Source organism: Pteronotus mesoamericanus, unplaced genomic scaffold (assembly GCF_021234165.1).
Source record: "Pteronotus mesoamericanus isolate MK-2021 breed Mesoamerican mustached bat unplaced genomic scaffold, CSHL_Meso_final contig_74, whole genome shotgun sequence".
Lineage (NCBI taxonomy): Eukaryota > Metazoa > Chordata > Mammalia > Chiroptera > Mormoopidae > Pteronotus > Pteronotus mesoamericanus.
Window position 1 is genome coordinate 4,830,334 of NW_026555247.1, and position 17,258 is coordinate 4,847,591.

Consider the following 17,258-nt stretch of genomic DNA (forward strand, 5'->3'; position numbering starts at 1 on the left):
AATTACATTGAATCTATTATCAATTTGGGGAGTATTGCCACCTTAACAATATTGTCTTCAACTCCAATAACACAGGGTGTGTTTCCATTTATTTAGGTCTTCTTTAGCTTCTTTCAATATGTTATAGTATACAAATACATATTAGTAGACCACAATATAGATGCTGTATATTACAATTATATTAATATGCAATATTTGTTCCATTTCGCTTCTAAAATGCCTGATGTATAAAAATTGGATCTCTGGGATCAACTTTAAAAAATCTTTTACCTTTCTTTTGTTATTTCTATTTATTTATCTTTTTGCTCTACACTCTGAAAGGACTCTTTGAGATGGTTTTATAATTCTTTAATTTAGTTTTATCATATCTTTTTCTATTAACTGCTTCAATAGTTCTTTTCAACTTAAATATTCATGTATTTTTTTAATTTCCAGGAGCATTGTGGTTCTCAAACTGCTCCATTTTCATGACAACCTGCCCTTTCTACTTTTTAAATTTCACTAAGAACATCAACAAGATTTATTTTATCCTTACCTGCGAACATTTTTTTCCCCATTACTTTCAGAGAGAGATGAAGGAACAGAGGAAGGGAGAGAAAGAAACAGTGACCCTAGAGAGAAGCATTAATTGACTGCCTCCCTAGGCTCCTAGACTGGGAATCCCACATGCCAAGATCAGAGATTGAACCTACAACCTAGATGTGTGCCCTGACTGAGAATCAAACCTGCAATCCCTTGGTTACTGGAAGATTCTCCAATCATCTGAGCCACACCAGCCAGGGAAAAATCAACAAGATTTAAAAAAAAAAAAATTTCTCCCATTTCCTGCATAAACCCCATTTTAGTGAGTAATATCTGCTCTAATTTTGTCCTCTTCTTTCAAATAATGGAATTTCTCTTTATGATTAGTGACATTTTAAAGAAAGATATTATTTTTATTTTTAGAGAGCGGGGAAGGGAGGGTGAAAGAGAGGGAGAGAAACATCCACGTGAGAAAGAAACATCAATCAGTTGCCTCTCCTATGCGCCCACCAGGGGACCGAACCCACCAATGTGCTTCAACTGGGAATTGAACTGGTGACCTTTTGTTTTGTGGGATGATGCCCAAGCAACTGAGCCACACCAGCCAGGTCTAGTAATATTTTTTATCTGTTCATATTTATAAGTGGAGATCTAGATCATTCAGCAATGGTAACTGGCCACCCATGTGGAATTAGAGAAGCCACTGTTCAGTTCCCTACAGTGGGTCTTATCTTCTGAGGATGGTGGTGATAGGTTGGAGGTTGGTTTTCCCTTTCAGTGAACTGGCTCTGAGTAGGGAAAGTTGTAGCCTGCCCCCCTCCTTTATAAGGGAGATAATGGTTGATGGTGCATGGGATGAGGCACCAAGCTTCAGACTTTAAGTTGAGAGAAAAAAAGAATAAAGTATTTTAAACTCTACTCAGGAAAGTACCTGAAACTCGGTGGAAGAAACCAAATATGGAATCTACTAAGTGTCTAAAGGAACTGTATGGCCAAACCCACAACAAGCCTGGCCTTTAAAAACCTTTAAATGTAAAAGAACTCTTAGGACCCCAAACTTGTACCAGCAGGAAATGGGCTCTGAAAATCACACTGTCTTCAAGGTGGGCTTTCTTCCCAATTCCACTTCAAATGTGGCTGTGGAAGATAATAAACAAGGAAGAGCTTCCCAGAGTGTGGAGCCAAGGGCCACAGAAATTTATGTCAAAGGGTGTTTATCCTTGAGAGCAGAAGCAGGATATAATCCTAGAATGTCCATTGATGACACAGAGGATCTTCACAATAACTACTTGGAAAGGTTTTATTATTTATAAGGACCTTAACTGCCAGGAGTCACATTTTTCACTGAACTTGGCTTCTAACTCAAGGTATCTTTGGAGAAGCATAATGGTAAAGGAATTACCATTATGGAAAAGAGTGGAAGGAAGGATATGTAGACAATGATAGCTGTTAATATTTTCTAGTGTGCTAGGCACAATGCATTGTCTTAATCCACATAGTTACTCCTTGAAGTTTGTACTATTATATTCTACAGATGGGGACACTAAGGTGGGGGTCAAGTAACTTCATCAAGGTTACATAATAAATAAGTCTTGGAGCCAGAATTCAAAACTGAGGTCTAGCTACAGAGTTTTTACTTTTAACCCTATCAAATTTGATAATCTGTTGGACATGATGAAGGATACATAAACCATGAAGGTGACACAAGGCATATACACAAATAAATTCAGGGCAAGGGAGTTTATTATCTAATAAAGGAGACATCAAAATGTTTCACTCTACCAGAATATAGTAGATTACTATCACTAACTTTTAACTGTGTTAGGGACTTGTTTACTAGTTCTCACTACACCATCTGGCTCACAGTAGGTGTTCAATAAATATTTGTTGATTGAATGAAGAATGAATACCAGAGTCCTGAAATATTAGTCTAAGGTCCTTGAGCAACTGTGTCAAATTTGCCTTCATATCTCCAGAGTCTAGTGTGCTTGGCACTCAGCAAATGGTCCTTGAACTAAAGTGAGAGAAAACTGCACTGTGGTTTTACAATACTTTAAGGCTACTCATTGTTCCCAGTTTTCATATCTTTAAAATGGAAGGTGTCCCTCTCCCTAACTATACAGACCTTGTGAAAGATTGGATTTTTTCAAAAGATTCTCAGCTGCTTTAACCTCTTGTGAGGTAAGTTTACGTTCACCAGATAAACTTGAAGTCTCAGGTTTCTACTGTTTTTTCCACATACATGGCCAGTTCCCATGGTAAGTTTGCCAGACAACATAGGATTCCTTTTTCATATGTTTAGTTATACTGCTAATCATCTGCACCTTTTATGCTGTAGTTACTGAAAAATCATATCAATTTCATTTACTAAACCTGTATTGTGAGCAAGATCCAGAATTGTGGGAATACAGCGGCAGTTGAGAAAGCCAGGTTTCCTGCTCTCGTCACCATAAAAGTGTTTCTATGTGTTTTGAAAGACTGTACAATAGGAATTCAATTGTAAAACAAACAAACAAAAAAACACATTTCTGCTCCTTATCCCCATAAGGAACAAACTGATCCTTTTCTTTTTAAATGGCACTTGAATATGTCTTCTTATTGGAGGAGTGAGAGAAGACAATCCAAATCACAAATAAATCACTTACTTTTGCTACTCACGACTGAACTATGTCTTCAGTTATTTTCTGGATTCCAACCTTCCAGTCAATTCCCTCTATATCTACCGAAAGAGAGGGGGGTGCATTTTGGTTCTTAAGAAAAACAAAACAAAACAAAACAGACAAAACAAGCATACGCAATGTACTGGCTTAGAGATCATAAGAGATCTATTTTAATTAAGGCTGTTTTTTAAGCTATAATTGACAAAAGATACAGTAACAATAGAATAACCAACCCGCAGAGGTAGCGTCCCCACTTTCAAGAACATGCTGAGTATATGGGGCTCTACTTGCCCCAAAGACACTAAAAACAGATCAGCTTTTTTTTTTTACCTGGATTCTTCCACCACACCCAGCATGGAGTTGTTTCTTTCAGAATATGGGCAATCCAGTGAAGGAGTCTAGTCGCTTATCTCTGGCAACAATGACAGTTTAAAAAAAAAAGTGAGAATGAGAAATGAGAAAAACCACCAGCTGTGAAAAGTGGAGCTAAATCTATCACTGTCGGGACGCAGACTCGCTCGAGAGCGTTTGTCCCTGCAGCACCCGTCGAGGTCCAGGGTCCCCTGGAAGGGACTGCCCGTTGGGGCGGAGGATCCCTTTTGGTTCGTGAAGTTCGGAATGAGCCGTGGCGAGCTGGCATCCTCCTCGAGCGCGGGACGGGCATGCTCAGCCAGGAGGTGCAAAAGTTGGCTCTGGCCGGGGCTCGTGGGGTGGTTTGGTTTTGTTCGCGTCCTTCCCGTGTACTAACCCCCTTAATGCAAAAGGCCAGGGTTTTTGACCCACCATTGCCCAGGCGGAGTACAGGCTTTGGGCTCTTTAGTCGCCGTCCTCTCAACAGAGAAAGCAACCGCTCAATGAGGCGACAGCATTCAAGAAAGGCGGAATCAACGAGAAAATAATTTTTCTTCTTGGCTGTGCGCGTCAGCCGCCCTGGGGGGCAATCTCACTTCAGAAAATTCCCTTCACACCCCGCCGTGGCCACACCCAACATTTGTGCCAAGCAGTTTGGAAATTGAGGCGTGCAAACAGTGGACTGAAGGAGCCACTGTATGGGTGAGGGCATTTTAGGAGGGGGCGGGGAAAGCAGCGTGCATCCACGACTCTCCAGGGCAAAGAAGCTCTAAAGGCAACTCGCGGGCGAGGAGGCTGCAAGAGGCCGAAGGACGGGGCGGGGGAGGAGATGCGGGAGTCCCCGCCGCAGAGGTTCGGGGGAAGCGGGAGGGGCAAGCACCTGAGGAATCCGCCTCCGGCCGCAGCGGCCGCCGCCTCGCTCCGCCCCGGGGAACTGAGCGCGCGGCCAGCACGCCTGCCAGAGAGACGCCAGCCACCGGCGGCGCTAGCACCTCGGAGGAGGGTAGCCTCGGCAGCGGAGGCGCAGTGCTGGGACCCGGACTGGGGGTGGGGAGACGAACCCCGGCCGAGACGAGGGCCACCCCCTAGTCCTCTGCCCTCGCGCCACTCCAGGGCCAGGTGAGCGGCTGCGGGGATTCTGGGGCGCGGGCGCGGGGAGGCAGGAGGTGAGAGGTCGCGAGCCGGGCGCGAGCTCACGCCTCTGCCCGGCAGGAGCTGCCCTTTGGCGGGCTGTGGACACCCTGCCTGCGCGGGGAAGCGCTGCGGCAGACTTTTTCTGGAGAGAAGGACTTAGGCAGGCGGAGCGGGGATGTGAGCGCGAGATTGTTTGTATGGCGAGGGCAGGCTCTGGTGCCAGCCCGGATCCGAACCCGTTCTCCCCGCCGCCTCGCGTCAGCTCCCTGAGGGGACCCAGCCCGTGCGGTCAGCGACTGGAGGCCAAAGGCCTGTCACCCCGAGCTCTCCTTGCTGCCTTTGTGGCGGGAGCGAGGAAGCCCGAGCGTGGGATGAAGGAGGCTGCGGCGCGGCTGGGAGCGCCGAGGAGGAGGTAGCCGGGGCGAGGAGCGGGGGGCGCCCTGGACCCGTCTCCCGGAGCCCGAGGCGTTGTGAGAGGCTCGTGGGGGCGGATGAGCGGACAGGTAGAGAGGCGCGGAGGTGACTTGAAGAGGATGGAGAGAGCTCAGCTGGGGAAAGTTGAGAGCGGCTAGCGGTGGCTGGGCGTTTGCTCAGTGTCCCTGGGTTTCTTTGCTCCACATTAAATGTCACTTCGTCACGAGCGCGCGCGCGTCTTCCGGCCATCACTTCCATTTTTCGGTGAGTGGCTAAGGACCACTCACTCTTTTTCTGAATGAGACACAAAGGGTTGTGTTGACAGCTGACCCTGACAGAAGTAGACAACGAAGTGAGTTGTGTGCCCTGGCGGGGCGAGGGTGTGATGATGAGGCGGTTTACTGAAGTAAATCAATTCCTTCAGTCTCTTGAGCTCCATTAAAAGAAATTCTGTATAGATTCAGTTAGTGAGCTCAGTTAAATCGAGCCCAAGTAAGGTCTAGAACACCATCTGCACGGAAACTGCGGCTGAGGTGGACGCGTCCTGGAGAAACTCTCAAGCATGTTCCTTTCCTCTGTGGATGTGACTGCTACAATCCTTACGCACCCCACCCCAGCCGTCTGTCCCCTGTTGAGAAGATAGGAAGCAAATTTTAATTTCTATGTTTCACGCCTTTAGAGTCTCTCCATCTCCTTAAGATGGAAAATCTCACATAAATCTCTTTTAAAAACCTAACCATTTCAATATAGGAAGAGATTTTCCGCAAAAAAGTTTTTGAATTAAATGGCTTCTTAGCACTTTTTTTTTGTTTTGTTTTGTTTTTGTTTTTTATACTTTAAATCCTGGAATTCTGCTTTGAATTTTGTGACTGTGTTGGTTCTTTCTCTTTCTAAATATATTTGTGGTTTTACAAATCGCAATACTGGAAACTTATTTAAGAGAGGAAAATAAATAATTATTTTATTGAAAATATTTAATAGAGTTGTATGCATGTGTTTAAGGGAATTTTTAACTTAATGTGTATTGAAAAGTAATATGCATAGAGTAAAAATTTCTAATTGCATAAAGTAAGCTTGGTCTCTCCTATACTCCCAATACCCTAGTCCTCCTCCCCAGAGGTCATCACTGTTGTCAACTTCTTGTATATCCTTCCATAAACTTCCTATTAAAATAGAATTACACTATGGAAATAAAAAAAAAGGAACTAAATAAAGAATGACCTATGTATTAATAATGATAGCTATTAATTTGATATCCACTCATGATGACATTAGAACCTTTTATTTGGCCTAAGGCAGACTTAGTACAGCTGAAGACCAGTTAGAATGCTAAAAATCTTAAGCAAGTATTTAGTAGAAAGCAGAACTATTAAACTATTATTCCACCCCACCCCCCATTGCCACTTCCTCTATACTTGGTTTTTATAACCTACGTTAATTTTTTCCCTCCATTTGGGAAATCTTTATTATATAAAGAATGAAAACTACAGTTTGTTCTAATGCAGTATATATCTGAAGATATTGGAAGGACATATGTATACTTCTGTTAATATGACATAATATAAAAATTTTAATGGTAAAGGAGAAATACGAAGGCCAAGTTTAAGACATTTATTCACATGTCTTAGTTCCAGATCTGGTTGGGAACTAAGTGAAGTCACTTTTTTAGAAATACTTTTGTTTCCTTCTCAGTTAAAGGATTCAAACTGCAGGGCTTCTAAAGTTCCTTCTAACTTCAAAATTCTGTGATTAAAATTGTAGTTTCTGTAGGTGTCCTAAGACTGGCAAGGATGACTCTCAGTTGGACCTGTGGGTATGAGACCGTAGAGCAAAAATATAAATTCCTGAATAGTAGATTCATAAAGAGGACGTTATTGATGTTTAAACCATATTCCTGTTCTTGTGAAATTGGTATTATTGGAGAACAGCTACTTTACTTTTCCACAAAATGTCTGTTTATGTTACTGAAAGAGGCCAAACCCTAGGCTAAATGGGTCTCCATGCATCATCTTGTATGGCTATGGAGAGTAAATTTTCTTCACAGCTAATGGTACCATTTTGGGGGAAATTACTCTTACAAAAATCTTACTTTTTTTTGGAAAAGTGGTGATAAAGTTCATTTACCTACTTCAACAGGACTTGATGTGACTTAATTAGTAATTCTGATAAGTATTTAGAATATAATATCCTTTATAGCTAAGATATTTTAGTTACTTTATACATATTCACTTAGAGATCATGTTATTAGCAGAAAACTTCTCTAATCTCTAAAACACCTGCAGCCACTGGGCTAATGGTGCATGGATGGGTGCAAGGAGCTGAAGAGTCATTGCAAGGTTATGACAGCAAAAAGAATTAGCTTATTTTAGTCACTATATATGATCTTAATTCAGGGATTTCAGAACACTGTAAGTAATGACTGCAAATATCATTGATGCTAAGACGGAGATCTCATACTTTAAATCTTCAGAATCACCAGTAAAGAATGTTATGTAATTATTTTGAATACATCTGTAATATAAATTATGGTAAAGTTTTAGAAATTGTTATTGGGATGATAGGAATATGAACTAGAAAAATAGAGTTGTAGGAGTGCTTAACCTTGTTGATAAAACTGACAAAAGAAAACTAAGTAATAGTAGTGAAATTCTAAAATGGAATAGTTTTTATTTTTTCCAGTTTTCTTCCCATCTTGACATATGAACATTATTTTTTTACAGATGTCTTATCATATTGCAGATACGTTTTTACTCTGATTTTCTTAAACATTTTGCTATAATTTACTTCATATTACTTGTAATTAGTTTCTCATACCATAATTTACTTAGCTCTTCCTCTATTTTGAGATATTTTTCCTAATATGTTAAAAATATGTAAGGACCATTCTCATGAATGTAACTTTCTTCTCATTCTTTTTAAAAACTTCCTTAGTATTGTTTCCCTAGAGACGCAGTATAGTGCAGTTGTAATTGGGTGGGCTCTGAAATAAAGGTTCAGAGTCCAAAACCTAACTTCATCATTTATTGGCAATATTGGGCACATAACTTATGTTCTCAGAGCTTTCTAATCTTTAAAATGGGTATAGTAATAACTCTCTACAAAGTTGTTAAGGTTAGAAAGCTGCAACACATGAAAACATATATAAATGTTAGCTTTAATTTTTATTAGTAATTTTTCCAATTTCTGGTAATAACCAAATTACTTTCCAAAAGGATTATATGAATTTATACTTCATTAACAATCTATGTGTGCGCTTGTTATTTTAAAACATTTATATTATTGTAGCTAATTTGTGTAATCAGTGTAAAATTGTATCCCTTTGTTTTGATTTGTATTTCTTTGGTCTTGTGAGAAGTGAGAGGAATTTTTTTTTCAGCCATATTGCTATACTTTTCTCCATGGACTGGTGGAAGCATCACCATCTCAGTCATTTTGAACTAAACTATAAGGTGAGCATACAGGACAGGTCCGTTTCAGAACCAAATTTTCTGATAGGTTCTTTCAAGTTAACTGTAGTTTTCTTGTATCCTCATAGTAATTTTTATAGTTATTATTTTTAATCTTAGAAAAGTAGCTGTTAAAATTAATAAATTTTATATATATATATAAATTCTATGTAAGTGGAGATGCAACCCTTTCTCTTTTCCCTTGAAGGGCTGACTTATAATTACCATAACTGTGATCACAATCTAGTGGACTTTTACTAGGAATACTTCTCAAAACTTGGGGGGAAAAATCAGAGAGAAAGTTTCATGATTTTAATCATGTTATCTTTTGGCTACAAATGGATAATGAAGTTAGCCTTCTTACTTGAGTTCTTACATAGTCAAGGTAATTTAGACTATACAAAAGCACACCCTTGTAACTTCTGGAGTTCCAGCAGCCCTGATATTTCTGGCAAACACACACCCAATGTGGATAACAGCAGCCCTTTGTGCTGCTGAGCCCCAGGAGGGCTCCCTATTGTGTACTTTCCTTCCCTCCCATTCTTGACTGACTGGCCATAGCAACTCTTCCAAGTCCAGATGTGAAGCTCCCACAGAGATTCCTCTCTTCTACCCAACTCTCTATTTACCCCTACCACCCACCACCCCTTTGACATATTTGCTTTTGTTTTATGTTGTAGAGAATTTACTATCTTTTCAAGGTAATGGTTTCAGATTTTATTTTTAATCTTTTTCTATGTTGGATGAGTGTCCCTACACTAGAGACTATAGGTCTGTTTAGCATAGATTAACACATAATCAGCGCTTGATAGAAGTTTGTTGCTGTGAACCATATGTTATATGGTCTTCTCTGTTCCTGGGCACAATTCTACTTTTATGGTACCAGCCTGGAGAAGCTAGCTCTACTTGTGTCCCTGATTGCTGTGTTTGCCTATATTACCAAGGTTAGGAGTTAATGAAATTTGTTTGTTCTGGCTCTTTTAGCTACTTCTGTGTTTAGGGGAGATTCTTAATTCCTGTACCTTACTTGTCTTCTGTAAAATGGGGTTAACAATTGCTGCTCTAATTATCAACATTCTGCACAGGATTGTTGTGAAAATAAAGTAAAATAATAAATGTTGGAAAAAGGGCTTACAAATTTATATTACATTGTCAAAATTATACATTATCACTATACTTTCAGGAGTGTCCATATCCTTGAACAAAATCTCATCTCATTGTGGAGCTTAAAGTTCTTGGGGCCCAACCCAACCCCTTCAGTCAGAAACTTCGGGGTTGTGACCTACCGATCTGCATTTTAACAACCCTTCTGATGCTGAACCACTGCTCAAGAGGGTGGGAAATATCAACAACAGCTAGAAAAGTCTTCTGCTAGTCGAAAGTTAGTTTTAAAATATCTAGTCATACCATAACATCAATTTTGAATGGTAAGTATGAAATAAAAGTTAACTATTCTTATTAGCTGCTATTTTATCTTTTAATCTCTTAAAATTTAATTCAGAGCAGGAATTGTAAAACTAGTTGCTTGTAGGGACCAACCAGGTAATCCGAATGAGTGAAGCAGGAACCCTGTCAAATAATAGGGGATGATGAGTTCTGGTGGACAACAAGTCTGAAGGTGGCAGAATTTCTAAGGCTCCACTGATGTTTGCCCAGTGGTGGTTTAGGTTACTGTTGCCAGATCATTTGATTTTTCAAGTGGAGCTGGAAATTTGTTTTTTAAATTAATTTAAATGTTGACAATAAAATTGAAATAAAAATATGGACCCAACATATCTGGATGCCAGGTAATTTTCAACCTCTCATTTGATAATCATGGGTGAGATATTTGCATTTAAATAACTATGACAGAAAAAATAAACTTGTTCAATATTATTAATAAAGAAATGCATATGAAAACTACACAAACATTTTTCAACTTTCAGGTTATAAACATTCAATAAATTGATAATATCTAGTGTTGGCAGCATGGTAAGGAAATGGTTATTTTTATACACTATAGAGTGAAGGCAGAAATAATTCCACTTTTCTGGAGAGCAATTTTGCATCATTTATCACGAGTTTAAATGTCTGTACCTGCCTTGTTCAGTATGCTATTTAAGTTAACATTACGAGGCCTGTCCATAAAAATTCCAACCATTATTAATATAATTAGAATAGTTTGTGTGACATTGACGTAACCTGACAGCCAAGGAGAGTGGACTGGAATGTGCATGCGTTCCAGAACACAGACAACTTCACTGTACTAGTTAGTGGGGGCAGTAGATGCTGTTGACTGAGTATGTATACTGTGTGGCTTTGCATTCAAAATGGCTAAGTGAGAAGAGCAACGAATCTGCATCAAATTTTGCGTTAAGCCTGGATGTTCCTCCACGGAAACTATTCAGATGATTCAGAAGGCTGCAGCTCTGGGCAACTGGTGATTGGCAGGTTCATCATGAGAATGTGCCTGCTCATGCATCACGTCTCATGCAGAGTTTTTTGGTGAAACATCAAATCACCCAGGTGACTCACCCCCCTACAGCCCAGATTTGGCACCCTGTGACTTCTGGCTTTTCCCAAAACTAAAATTACCTTTGAAAGGGAAGAGATTTCAGACCATTGATGAGATTTTGGAAAATACAAGAGGGTAGCCGATGGTAATTGGGAGAACTGTGTGAGGTCCCAGGGTGCCTACTTTGAAGGGAACTAAGGCATCATTATCCTATGTACAGCGTTTCTTATCTTACATCTTGTATGTTCTTCAATAAATGTCTCTATTTTTCATATTACATAGCTGGATACCTTCTGGACAAATCTCATATATACAACTAAAGATTCAGTTTCTCAGTTGCACTGGTCACATTTCAAGGGCTCAATAGCAGCATGTGGCTGGTGACTACCATATTCGACTGTGAAGGTACAGAACATTTCTATCATTAGAGAGTTCTATTGGACAGTACAAGCCTAAACCTTTGACACAGAAAATTGCCTTCTAGGAACGTATTAGAAAGAAAGAATTAGATAAAGTACAAAGGCATATAATAAAAACATCATCTGAAACATTTATAAGAGTAAAAATAGGAACTAAACATCATGTTTTTATTAAAAATTAAGTTTTAGTAAACATCCATGATATATTGTTAAGTGAAAATATTCTTACTGTAGAATCATTTTATTTATTTGAATAGATAGCTTAGGTACACAGAAATTAGAGGAACAATTTTTCTCTCTGATAAATGCATAGAAGTATAACAAAACTTTCCCTTTTGAGCCCACAGCTGTTCTCATATAGTAGAATAGGTTGAATTTCCCCCCAAAACGAGCAGAGACACTTACAGCTCTCAAAGCTGCATCAGTATACCTGGGTTTCTGTTAGAAATTCAGTATTTCAAGCCTCACTGAATCAGATCTCTAGCAGGGACCAGGAATCTGTGTATTAAGCTCTCTACTTACTGGCTATATCTATCATCTATCACTGAGTCTCTCAAGCTTAATTTGTTTTATCTTGGCCAAGTGAAATCCCCTTGAACTCTGTCCAGATAGTGTTCTAGGTATTTCAAATGCCGTAGTGAAGAAAATTAACAAAAATCTCTTGTCCTTATGGGAATCAAGCAGTAAAAAAAAGTAAAGTACATTATATTTTAGATAGTGAGAGGTGCTAGAGAGGAAAATTAAGCAGCAAGGGGAATTTGAAAATTAGATGGGAATTGAGATTTTCTACAAGGTGTCACTGACCAGTGATACTTGGGTGAAGACCTGAGTGCTGCAAGGGACCTAAACCACTGGAAGATTAGAGGAAGAAAGTTCCTGGCTGTTGTGAGGGGGTAACTAGGAGGCCAGTGCTGCAGCTGCAGAGGCAAGTGACTGGAGTGAGTAGGGGATTAGGCCAAAGAGGTAATCTAGATCTTTTGATTTCAAAATTCTTTGTTCTCTCTAGTATACCACACTCCTCGAATTCTTTGGTTAATCAGTTTGTAAATAGATCAGACATCCTTAAATTCACTGTTTTTCAGTGCAATCTTTCAACACCTGCCTTATTTGCCTGGGGTGCTTGTTAAATGCAGATTATTGGTCTCTTGACCTGCTGAACAAGTTTCTGGGGTGGAACCCTGGAATGTGCATTTTAACAATCTATCCAGGTGGTTTTTATGGACACAAAAGTCTTAGAACCACTCCTTAGAGTTATCATTATGTAAATTTAGCTTTTATAGAGCAGGTGTGCCTAAAATTGTCACCAAATTTTAAATTGTCACTGTCTGTAGAAGTCACCACTGTCTTTACATACTGTAAGTCACCACTGTCTTTACATACTGTAAAGAGAAGATATACTTGGTATAATGTTTCATTTAGTTCTTACATTTTAAATGGATTAAATTGACACTACTTACAGTAAGTTTGTGCATATATCTCTATTGGAGTATTCAGGGAACTGTAAAACTACTACCGTAATTCTTAACCAGAGGATGGGGGAACCTTTTCCCTTGAGGGTTCTGTCTCCCCCTCATCTGGTCTGTTCTGTTTTTTGGAAAGGACAACTTTAAATGTATTTGATTTTTTTTCTATCATGTGTTATATTTCTTCTTATCTCTCTTTTTACCTCTTGTTTTGTTTTTTTTTCTTCTTCCTCTTCACTTCTTCCTGAAATTTAACCACCCTAAGTTAAACACCATTAACTTTTTAGTGGACATTCTTTTATGCATTTCTATGAAGATTTATATATATTCACCAACACAAAAAATTTTACATAATGGAATCATATTTTTTTTTAAAAAACTGTAATCACATCTTTTAAAAAATTTAGGGAGCTTAAATTTCCTCTTTAACCTACCTTGTTACACCAACAATGTGGCCAATCTGCAATTTATTTTGTTATATCTTTTTCCATGATCATGTAACCTTACGTATATTGTATATTATCAGTATGTTATATATACTATCTTTTATATATATGTATATATAAAATATGATACATATATAAAATCATCTTTCTTTTTTTTCCTTAATAAATCACAAGAGATATACCTCTAAGAAAGCTGGTGTAGCTCTTAATTATTTTTTAATGACCACATAATATTCTGTAGTATACATATTCCACAGTTAAAGAAGTTATTACTTTATTGAAAGGCATCTGATATAACTAACCAAGAAAATAGAACTATATATTAAAGAACAAACATCTGATATATAATTTAAAACCATTTTTGTAAAGCTAAAAAGAGCCATAAACAAATACCATAGACAAATGACAGATTGGAAAAACAATCTCTGCATATGGAGAAAGAAGACTATCATTTCTGGCATATGAAGAAATCCTAACAAAATATTAAAATATTTTGTGAAACTTAATTTTAAAATATTTTGCAAATGATATGACTAGGTCATTCACAGACACACAGTTCCAACTAGTCGATAACTACCAAAAATACTTAGCCTTATTAGTTGTTCGAAAATGCAAGTTAAAAATAATAAAATATCACTTGACACCTACTTGATGTTAATATAGAACTTTAATGCATATTATATTTTTCAGAACCACTTTGTTTACTCTATGAAAATATATGCAGAAACTTATGAAAGTTATATTAAATCTATAAAGCAATTATTTCCAATGGTTTCTGGTTTGCTCAGAGAAGTTGAGGGAGATTGAGTTTTATTCCCTTTCAGACTCAGTTCATATGACAAAGGATGAGAACAAGGCTTTAAAAATTAAATTTTGATATCAATTCCATGACAGTTTTAAATTTAAAAGCATTTCCTTCCATTTGAAAGCAGAGATTGTTGAATTTTAGGGCTATAGAGCAACCTATCCCAAGAGGAAAACAATGCACCACAGGGTTTACTTGATTTCCCAAGGTCACCCAGCTAGTCCTGCGTGCTTTCTGGTTTATCATATTGTTAGTCAGTGTTTTCTAATACCTTTAATTGCAGCTAATACAGAGAAATATTTTTATAATATTTCAATTTTTCCATTTTCAAAAAAGTATTGAATATACAACATTTAGAGAGACTTTCTGTAATTTGTTTAGATTCAAGTAGAAATAGCATATGAAAACAATATACTTGTATAAAAGCAAAGAAACATCACTTACAATCTTATTACCCTTACAAAATTAGCTGTTTCCCCAATTTTGCTTCAAATATTTATCTACATGCATTAATGATTTTACATAGTAGTAATGTTTCTCTAATTTCCAAAATCTTTTGGTAACTTTGACCTTCAGTCCTTTTAATACAGCTGGTTGGCTTGACTCTGCCTTTTTTTCTTCTGACATTTTTTAATGCATGTTATTTTAAAGCCTTGAGTATTGCTTCATACGCATCTCCATACTTAAGAAAGTGCCTTCAATGGCTATCAATTGCCTACTTCAGCGTTTTCCAGAGGATGTTTCTCTAAATGTTAGTTTCCTGGTATAATGCTGTCAGCTGTATGAAATGGACCAAAAAAAAAAAAAATAAAGATGTTAAACAGTAATGAATTAATTATATGCCCAAAATGTCTGAGGGGAATGGAGGAAGTCAATTCAGATGCCACCAAGGACCCAGGTTCTTTTGGTCCTCTGACGTCCTCAGCTTGCTGGTGTTTGTCTTTCATCCTGTCTCTTCATTATCCCAACTTGTCAACACTCCCAAGCCTCACAAAGTTTTGACTAGAATCAGAAAAAAACGTTCTTTTTATTTAGACTAAACACTTTTTAGATGTCCCCAATCTCACTGGCCAGAATTTAACACACTGGCTGAAGCCAGCTACCAACAAGAAAAATAGATATGCCATGTGGAATAATCAAGGTTCACATGCTCTTAGGTGAGCATGCAAAAGCTCTGGAGTTATTACCTTTAAAGAAGAGAAGGAAATTGCTTGATTAGGCAACCAGCAGTGTGTGTCATGAAATCCAATTTCCTCAGTTCCCTTCAAGGCTCTTCAAAATCTGACCTCATGATAATCTAATACAAAACCTCCATTCTAGGCAAGCCAATCAGTTGCCTCTCCTCTTCTTGTGCATTTCAATATACAGCTTGGCTCACATTTCTCCTAGAGATTTCTTCATATTTTCTAGAGCTGGCTATGGCTATTTAAGTTAACACTAATTAAAATTAGATAAAATTAAAAATTCAGTTCCTCAGGTAAATTAGTTGAATTTCAAGAGCTTAATGGCCACATGTGGTTAGTGTACTAGATGGCACAGGTGTAGAATATTTCTGCTGCTGCAGAAAGTACATTCAACAGCATTGTACTGGGGACTCTTGAAAATTATACTTCTTATTTAACTCAGTTTTTGCTAAACTATGGGTCAGCTATATCAGAATCAACTGGAAATGATGTTTAAATACAGATTTTGAACCCTAGGAGTAGGCCCCAGACAACCCCAAAAGTTGAAGAACCACTGCTTTGAGGTCTAGTTTAGTTTATTTGCTTTAGGGAAATATATTAAATACTGGAGTTTTCCTTAATTTTCTCCTACTCCAAACTTATATAGCATTTATACTTTATATATCACAGTTTTAGAATTTCATTATAGATATTTATATTCTCTAATTATTTCAGAAAGCATTCCTCTGAATATTAGAGTATAAGCCCCTTGAGAGGAGGTACTATAGCGTTTTATAGTCTGTATTTTCCAAAGTGTCTAACAGAATGTTGAGCACATAGTGAATACAAAGTATTGACTGATCAATTACATTTGGCAGAATTGACAGTCTATTTAGTTGGCAGTTCTTTGAAAGTCATAATTCTGTGTGCAGAATTGGAAATAGAAGATGGATGATGGTAAGAGTATTTCCACAATATTTTTCCTCCATTTCATTTGTTGGAAATAAACCTGAAAATTCTGGTTAGATTTCTAATAAATATTACATGAAGATGTTCCCCATAAGGTTTAGATTTGCAGCATTTAAAACAATAGGCTATTTTACTACTTATTTTCTTTATTTTACTATTTTATTGAATTTTTTGGGTGACAATGGTTAATAAAATTATGTAGGTTTCAGGTGGGCAATTCTGTAGTACCATCTGTATATTGTACTGTGTTCACTACCCAAAGTCATGTCTCTTTCTATCACCATTAATCCCTCCTTCATCCTCTTGTACCTCCCCTCACCCTCCTTTCCCTTTGGTAATTAATGTACTGTTGTCTGTGTCTGTGAGTTTGTGTTTGTTTGTATAATCCCTTCACGTTTTTTACCCAACCCCACAACCCCACCTCCCCTCTGTCAGCTGTCAGCCTGTTCTCTATGAGTTTGTTTTTATTGTGTTAGTTTATTTTGCTCACCAGATTCCACATACTAGTGAAATCATATAGTACTTGTCCTTCTTTTATTGGCCTATTTCACTTAGCATAATGCTCTCTAGGTCTACCCATGCTGCTGTAAAGGGTAAGATTTCCTTCTTTTTATGGCCAAGTAGCATTCCATTGTGTAAATGAACCACAGCCTTTTTTATCCACTCATCTACTTATGGGCACTTGGGTTGCTTCCAAATCTTGACTATTGTAAATAATACTGCAATGAATATAGGGATGCAGATATATTTTTTCAAATTAGTGTTTCAGGTTTCTTCAGATACATTCCCAGAAGTGGAATCACTGGGTCATAAGGCATTTCCATTTTTAATTTTTTGAGATAACTCCATACTGCTTTCCACAGCGGCTGCACCAATCTGCATTTCCACCAACAGTGCATGAAGGATCCCTTTTCTCCACATCCTTGCCAACACTTGATTTATTGATGATAACCATTCTGACAGGTGTGAGGT

General features: G+C 38.0%; 1 protein-coding gene across 1 annotated transcript in view; it reads left to right on the forward strand.

Annotated features, from left to right (window-relative positions):
* The first annotated feature begins 4,499 nt into the window (after window positions 1–4,499).
* Window positions 4,500–17,258, forward strand: part of GREB1L (GREB1 like retinoic acid receptor coactivator) — a 289,801-nt gene continuing 277,042 nt past the window's right edge. Inside the window, exon 1 of the mRNA XM_054583433.1 lies at window positions 4,500–4,652. The gene's annotated coding sequence lies outside the window, so the exon portion shown is untranslated. The remainder of the gene's footprint in view (window positions 4,653–17,258) is intronic.